We start from the raw sequence: 8,949 nt of genomic DNA, 5'->3' as shown, positions 1-8,949 counted from the left end.
TTTCGCAATTGCCTAAAATCCAGTTAGAACTTTCCCAATTGCCTAACCTCCAGTTAGGACTTCCCCAGTCAAGTCTCCTGTCAACCTTGACCTACTTGACTTGTATTCTCATTATCAACCTGGTCAACCCTTTGACTATTTCCACAACTAGACGATTGCCCTAGCAATCTCCATATATTGTCAAACATCAAAAATTCAAACATCACGACATAAGTTTGACCCAACTCAAGCTTAGTCAAACTTGACCAAGGGAAATTACCCCAACAATCCCCCCCTTTTTGATGCTTGATAATACCATTAAGTTAGGCTAAATCTCATAACCTTAACCTCTTCTTCATACCAAGGCTAAATCTCATAGCCTTAACCTCTACTTTATCATAAGGCTAAATCCCATAGTCTTGACTCCTTCTTTATCACCAAGGCTAAATCTCATAGCCTTAACTCTTCCATGACAAAGTATGAATGAAAGCCTAACTCAACCTCCAATTCTCCCCCTTTGTCACACATCAAAAATAGAAAACCAACTCTTCTCCAAAAGAGTTAACTTTACAATGAAGATCACATACCCTTCATTGTCTCCAAAGCTCCCCCTTGAGCTCTACTTGACTCCACAATGCTCAACCTAGAGCATTCACCATTTGACCAATGAAAATCCCATTCATTGTATCCAATGCTCCCCCTTAGCAAACATCTACCCCAAAATGCTCATCCAAGAGCATTTAACATCCTAGCAATGAAGATAACCAACCTTCCATTGCTCTCCAATACTCGACCCTGAGTATTAATTCATCACGAAGGTTTAACCCACCTTCCAAAGTCTTTGAAAGTATTTTTATGTTTTCAAAGAGTAACTCTCCCTAAAAACATGGTCAAACTTCTATCATTGCCCCAACAATGACTTGGAGTTCCTAAACAATTAGGAAAACCAAAACTCAAAGTTTTGAGGTTCAAAATTCAATAAAGAACCTAAACCTCACCCTAAACTTCACCTACGTTTGCCTTAACCAACTCATGCTTGTTTTCATCAAGAAAACTCTCCCTAAGTGTATACAAATGTATTCCAAAGGGTTAGGCATGGTTAATGACCCTTGAAAATCAAAACTTAAAGTTTTAAGGTTCCAAAATTCAGAATTGAAACTAAACTCTATCCTAAACTTCATTTTGGTTTTTTTTTTAACCAATCCATATTTGTTTTCATCATGAAAACTCTCCCTAAATGTATACAAATGTATTCCAAGGGGTTTGGAGTGATTAATGAGATTTGAAGTAACTTGAAGTGCTGAAATCAGGCTTTTCCAGCCAAAATCAGACTCCCCAATCAATTGAAGTTGGGACTCAATCGATTGAACTCACTCCAATCAATCCATTGATCGATTCCATGCACTTCTGTGCGTAGAAATTCCCTTTGAATCGATCGACTGATCGATCCAATGACGGGTCAATCGATCGCCTGATCGATTCAACACCCTTCTGTTCACGGGAATTGACTTGCCAATCGATTGACTGATCGAGCTCAATCCAATCGATCGGCTGATCGATTGGGTTTCTGATTTCCTGAAATTCAATTTCAGCGAAATTCAGAAACTTCCCAAAAATTCTACAAGAATCTAAAAATCATGAAAATTCATGTAGACACTACTTAGGGTATATACTATCAAGGGAAAATAGTTTTCTATGAATATACTTCCTATTTTCAAAGATTGACACAATCTTGAAAACTTCAATATTTTCTTCTAGTTTGTGTCCAACTTTCTAATGATGATTGCAATCAAAAGATAACCTTCATCAAGGTTTTCAAAAAGTACATTTAAAATCATTTTCAAAACCAATATCCAACCATGTTCTTTGGGCTCAATGCACATGACTTGTACATTAACTTTCCCAATGATTGGAAAAACACATAACTATGTGTTTCGATGAACCTAAAACTCAACAAGATGCACTAAATCAACACCTTGAGTTTTGTTCACCATCCTAACATCTCACTTGCATCTAATGTGTACTAAAAACACATACAAGTCACCTTATAGTTCTTGTGAGATGTATATTTGGTTTTGCCCTACACTAAGGGATCATGCATATCTATCTATGTATTATAAAATTTATGATCATCCACCGAGGATGTCATTTGGTATACTCCCACTTGTTGGGATATTTACCATTCATAATAAATATCTTTGTCCTTAATCACAAGGAAATTAACATAATGCATGATGCTACATGTCATACATCAAAATAAGCAATTTTTCAAAAGAAAGCATGCTATAACTACATGATGTATGTATGACATGATTTAGTATTTTTGTGTTTTTCATAATAAACATGAATGTAGCACATGATGTCATGACATATAATAGACAATTAATCATGACATTTTAGCATAATTAAAATATACCTAGACAATCTATCTAAGTATTCATAATCCTATGCTAAACCTTAAAATTTAATCCTAGATTGCCTATTTCTCTCTTAAGAGAATGTCAAAACCCAACTTGGCATTTCTTTTGCCTTTATATATGTGCCAATTGAAATCAATTTTGCACCCTCAATTTTTCTTGGCACAGTTCACTCCCTTTTAAGAATTAATCTTTGAGACTTAAGACTTAATTCCTTAAGAACACACTAAGATATCAACTAGACATTTCTTATCCTTCTTCCAATTGTGCCAACTAACATTAAATGTGATTCCTCAAAGTTTGGCACAACCTACTCTTCCAAGGAGTAATTATTTAGAATTAAGGCTTAAACATACCTTAATCCCCTTAAGACAATACCAAAATCTCAACTTGGTATTTCTTATCCTTTTTCCATATGTGCCAATTTCGACTAAAATCAAAACCTCAAACTTTGGCACATTTTACTCTTTCTAAGAGTGACAATTTTGGATTAAGGTTTATATTTCCCTTAATTACATAAGAAAATGTCAATTTCCCAAATTTGACATTTCTTTGCTTCCCTCAAGTGTGTCAATTTGAATTAGATCCAAGTCCTCAATTTTTGACACATTTTACTCTTTCAAAGAGTAACCCATTAATCCTTTTCATTTTCAAAGGTTAACAATACCCTTGAAAATGCTCCCAAGTATCAACTTCACCAAGGTTAGATTAACTACCTCTCCAATTGGAGTTGACACTCTCTAAACCCATCTAGGGTGTAGAGAATATGCTCCTAGGAACCCAAAACCTATTGATGCTCCTTGGGTGCTCTAGGTACTCCCTAGGGACAACTTCCCTAGATACCTTCCTAAGGACCTTTCTAGGCTTCTTAGAAGCCTTGGTCACTTCTACTAGGTCACTCCTAGGGATAACTTCCCGTGTAACCTTCTTTGTGACTTTATTTGGCCTTTTTGGAGACTTAGTCACCTTGGTCTTGACAAAAGTACTCTTAGGGATGACTTCCCTAGATTTTTAGCTTGACCCCTAGACCTAGGTTTAGTTTCATAGCTATATGAAACCTTATGATAGGAAGTCACATCTTTCTTGACTTTAGGTTTGTATCCTAAACCTCTATAGCCATTGGATGGCTCTTGTCTAGCATTTCCTAGGTTATGCTCATTTTGACCCCTAAGCATGTTTTCCATTCTAGCTAGGGTTCTTTCTAAGTTATCAAGTCTTGACCTCAAGACTTGATTTTCCGTCATTAAATCCATAGACTTAGATTTTTCTTGACTCTTATGAGCATTTCTATTCTTAGGGTTGTATCTAAAATTCCTAGAGTTATATTCTAAATGATTTTCTACCTTCCTAACCTTAGGTGTGGTAGATCTAGCATGAGGAGGTATATATTTTGCATTAATTCTATCATGCTTCTTATTGTCATGACAATTAGCAATAAAAAAATGAGAGTTATTTCTAACATGCATTTTATCATGACTAGGAGGAATTGCACTCTTAAAGGTTACCTTGGGTTTGCTCTTCAAAGCTCCCCCTAGATTTGTGCTTCCTCCTTTAACCTTGGTTGGCTTCTTCCCGTTAGGACATTGACTTTGGTAATGTCCTTTTTGATTGCATGAAAAGTATACAATATGCTCCTTGCTCTTGTATTCCGTGGGACCAACCACTTTAGGCTTCTCCTTAGCCTTGATTGCCACTTGGCCCTTCTTCTTGATCAATTTTGGACACTTACTCTTATAGTGTCCATGTTCCCTACATTTAAAGCAAATGATATGATTTTTATTATTCACTATTGAAGTCTTTATACCTTTGCTTGTAGGGTTGATGTTTGATTCTCCATTTGATGTAGCTTGAGTTGTGGAGGTAGCATCATCTTCTAATTCTTCTTCTCTACTTGGAGGTGTGGGTGCTTCCACCTCTTCAACTCTCGAGGTTATGGATGCTTCCACCTCTTCCTCTCTTGAAGATGTAGAGGATCTCTCATCTTCTTCCTTCTCCTTCTCGAATGTTGACCTTGTGTCAACATCGGATTGGTCCTTCTCTTCTTGGACCAATGAGTCATTCTCCTTGGGCTCATCAACTCCTTGGAATTGTGTGGGGTTCTCATGATGGGCAATGATCTTTTTCCAAAGATCACTTGCACTAGTGTATTCACCTACACTCAATATAATGTTAGAAAGTAATAAATTAAGCAATATTTTCGTTACCTCCTTATCCGCCTCCGCTAGCTTCTTTTGTTCCTTGATCCAATGTCGAGGTCGGAGGCGTTTACCCTTCTTATCCGTTGGAGCTTCAAATGGGTCCTCCAAGACAATCCATTTGTTCCACTCCATTTGGAACCAAGTCTCTAATCGATTCCTCCAAAAACTTAATTCTTCTTTGTCGTACGGGGGTGGAATCCGGATGTCTCATCCAAGTGGACCTCCCAAGTCCATCTTCTTCCTCTAGATTCTTGCTCTCTTGGCGGTTAGTCCTCAGAAGAGCGGCCTCGCTCTGATACCAATTGTAGGGACCTTTGTGCCCGCTAGAGGGGGGTGAATAGCATTTCGTCGTGCTCCTTGCATCGTTTGCTTCGTCTTGATAATGTGCAGCGGAATACAAAGACAAAACAAAACAAAATACTCACAACGCTAACACCTAGGATTTACTTGGTATCCACCTCAAGAAGAGGTGACTAATCCAATGATCCACACACACGACACAATCTCCACTATGCAAACCTCCTTCTCGGTCGCAGCCGGAGGCGGAGAAGCCTCATACAAACTCACACAACAACACAACACCACTACAAGAAGAGAATACAGAAATACAAGTAAAATACACTTCTTCTTGCTTACTTGTTGCTCGATGTTGCCTCTTGAACCTTGGAGAAACACCTCCAAGTGCCTTCAAGAACTGGCAGTGAAGATCTAAAAGCTCGCTTGAAGAATCGCAAAAAAGTCGTAGATGAAGCTCGCAAAGAACTACGGAGAAAACACTCCGCCCAGACTTTAAACAGTGCTCCCAATCGATCCAATCCATCCCCAATCGATTGCCACATCAGCACCGCTTCATCCCAGCCGTCCATCGCTCGTTTCCTGCCCAACGATCACTTCCCAATCGATCGACCGATCGATTGGGACCATCTGAATCGATCGACCGATCGATTCAGAACCATTCTGTGCTCTCGCGTACGCGTGAGAGCTTCTCCTCCCCAATCGATCGGCCGATCGATTGGTAGTTCCCAATCGATCGGCTGATCGATTGGGATGGCTTCTGTGCTCGCGAGTAACACTCCCAATCGATCGACCGATCGATTGGAGCCAGCCCACACTCGCAGCACACTCCAATTGATTGACCAATCGATTGGAGCCCGGTTCAATCAATTGCTCGATCGATTGAATTGCTTGGACTTGACTCAAACTCAAGTCCAAAGCCCCTAACCCAACTCCAGGTCAACCATGACCTGTTGGGTCTCCATGCCTAGCATTTGGCCACATCCGACCAACCTCGAACTAGCCTTCTAGCCTCCTCCATTAGCCTTGCGTCCTTCGAATATCTCCCATCCTTCACGTCTTGCCTTCAGGAGCTTCCTTCGGCCTCATCCTAATTGTCGGATTATACACCACACTCGATCAATCTCAAACTAGCCTTCTAGCCTCCTCCATCAGCCTTGCGTCACTCGGATATCTACTCATCCTTCACGCCTTGCCTTCAGAAGCTTTCTTCAGCCTCATCCTAGTTATCGAGTTCTCCTTGCCAAGTCACACTAGGACTTACCTTGCCAAGACCACATGCTTGGACTTCCCAATTACCTGGCTCCTTACCAAGGCTTTCTCCTTTGCCAAGATCACACTTGGACTTTTGGATTTTTAACCTGTGCCAAGATCACACTTGGACTTTCCAAATGTCTGGCTCCTCACCAGGACTTTCCACATGCCTAAAAACTAGTTAGGACTTTCACAATTGCCTAAACTCCAGCTAGGACTTTCCCAATTGCCTAAACTCCAGTTAGGACTTTCATAATTTCCTAAACTCCAGTTAGGACTTTTCCAATTACCTAAACTCCAGTTAGGAGTTTCACAATTGCCTAAACTCCAGCTAGGACTTTTCCAATTGCCTAAACTCCAATTAGGACGTTCACAATTGCCTAAACTCCAGTTAGGACTTTCCCAATTGTCTAAACTCCAGTTAGGACTTTCGCAATTGCCTAAAATCCAGTTAGAACTTTCCCAATTGCCTAACCTCCAGTTAGGACTTCCCCAGTCAAGTCTCCTGTCAACCTTGACCTACTTGACTTGTATTCTCATTATCAACCTGGTCAACCCTTTGACAATTTTCACAATCAGACGATTGCCCTAGCAATCTCCATATAGTGTCAAACATTAAAATTCAAACATCACGACTCAAGTTTGACCCAACTCAAGCTTAGTCAAACTGGTCAAACTTGACCAAGGGAAATTGCCCCAACAATAAACATAATCATGAATATTCAACATAACTGTATAACTATCAACAATAGGTTAACATATAAGGACAAACAATAAGGTATCAAACTCAAAAGTGATATAAAACAGACTTAAGATAAACAAGAAACTACGACCTCATCAAAACATGGCAGTAACCAATCATACACTATAATTAAAGCTATCAAAAAGATAAGCAAGATCTACCCACCTCTCAAAGTAGAATATACTTTGATGTCCTCAAATCAACGAGCATGTCTCTAGCTCGAATCTACGTGTAAGATATACCGCAAATTAATCCATTAATCAACCTATTTACTAATTAATTAAGCAATCCATTAATTAGTTAATCCATCAATCTATTCCTTAATTGATTATGCATTACTGTGTTAATTTAATCAAATAACCTCAATTAATCAATAAATATCTAATTCATCTATTAATTTCACTTAATCAACCGTTTACTCGATCCTTCTAATCAATTCAATTAGTTCATTGTGTAAGCACGTAACTCATAACTAAATTATAAATAATTCATTTAAACCAAACCTTCAATTATTCCTACATAAATTTTTAATTAATCTAATTAAAGCAAAAGCGTAAATTCGAATTTTAGTTAAAACCACGTTTTGGAAATTCCTTAATCCGCTAGATAATCCACAAACTTTAATCAAATGTATAATTGCATTAATTACTTCTTTGCCTTAATTAACTCATCGTTGTTACCTTTCGTTTCGCTTCCTTCTTCTCCGACAGCGTAACATGCATCCCACGGGAAGTCGGCGATGGCGGGAGGTGCGCTGCAGCGGCATCTTAACACGGCTGCATGCGCAGGATCGTGCGATGGCGCGTCTCGTGGCGTGGGGTCGAACGGAGTTGCGCTATGGTTGGACAGCACCACTGCCAACGAGGATGAGCGAATAGGGAGACTCGGAGGTTGTTATGATCGGTCAGATAGGACCGGACGCCAGAAACTCTGGTTGGGAGGAAAGCAGTGTCACGTTGTGGCCGTCAGGTCATGGCGGAACGCCGGTGGGGCCTCTATTAGACATGATCGGACCTCTGCCTGGACACCGATAGTTTTCCCAATGAGGCAGCCACGACATTTTGTTGGCGCACAGGGGTTACGCGAGTGCGAAGGAGGCCGCGGCGGCAGACTCTCTATCGAGCGTGGCGGCAGACTCACTGTCGTTCACGGCGGCGGACGCGCTGACGAGTGCATCGATAGAGAGGAGGAGAGGGAGGGATGCCGGGGCAGCAGCGGCGCACAGCGCCGACGGAGCGAGCGTTGTCGCGCGTTCGCGGAGAAGCGGCAGTTATAAACCGGCTTTTTATCTTATCTATTTAACCCTATAAAATTTAAAATAACTCATTTAAATTTTGAAAAAAAAATTCATAAAATTCTATAAATTCATATTAACTTATATTCTGATATATTATCTACTAAAATATATTTATTTCCCTTAAAATAATTTAATTATATCACATTTGAATTATATTTAAATATTTATTATATTTTTGATATATTACAATTAGCGAGATGTATGGTTGGACTCCCAGACTGCATGAGCCAAAAGATATGACTTATACTCAACAGTTATGTCATCAACCATTGAACTAATCAATATGTCCTTTGCAGTAGAGTCTTTTTTCTTCCATGCCTTATAGACATCAAGATCTTGTCTGTTTTGTGCAGTGGAACCATCTATAGGTTCTACTATAACCTGATTTACAACTTTCAGAATTTCTTGTTTCTCAAGTACATACTGTATTCTGAGGTGCCAGATTTTATAGTTTTCTCCATTAAATTTTTCTCACTTGTTGAGTTCAACTATAGTGTTTTTGGTTGCTATAATCTACTATAAATAAATAAATTATTTAGATATTCAATGTATATTATATATATATATATATATATGTGTGTGTGTGTGTGTGTGTAATATCTTATCAACTCAATATAAATCTGATTTAGTTTATAAAATCAAGTGATGACTATGTTTCTACTGATCAATTGTATCTTCCAATCTGACCGACATTGATAGATTATATTACATACACCCGATTGAGTGAACTTCATCATTCACCTTTTTCTTCAATTAAATGAACTAGTC

The sequence above is a fragment of the Zingiber officinale genome, chromosome 7A (genome assembly GCF_018446385.1).
Source record: "Zingiber officinale cultivar Zhangliang chromosome 7A, Zo_v1.1, whole genome shotgun sequence".
NCBI lineage: Eukaryota > Viridiplantae > Streptophyta > Magnoliopsida > Zingiberales > Zingiberaceae > Zingiber > Zingiber officinale.
Note: the sequence above shows the minus strand (reverse complement) of the source record.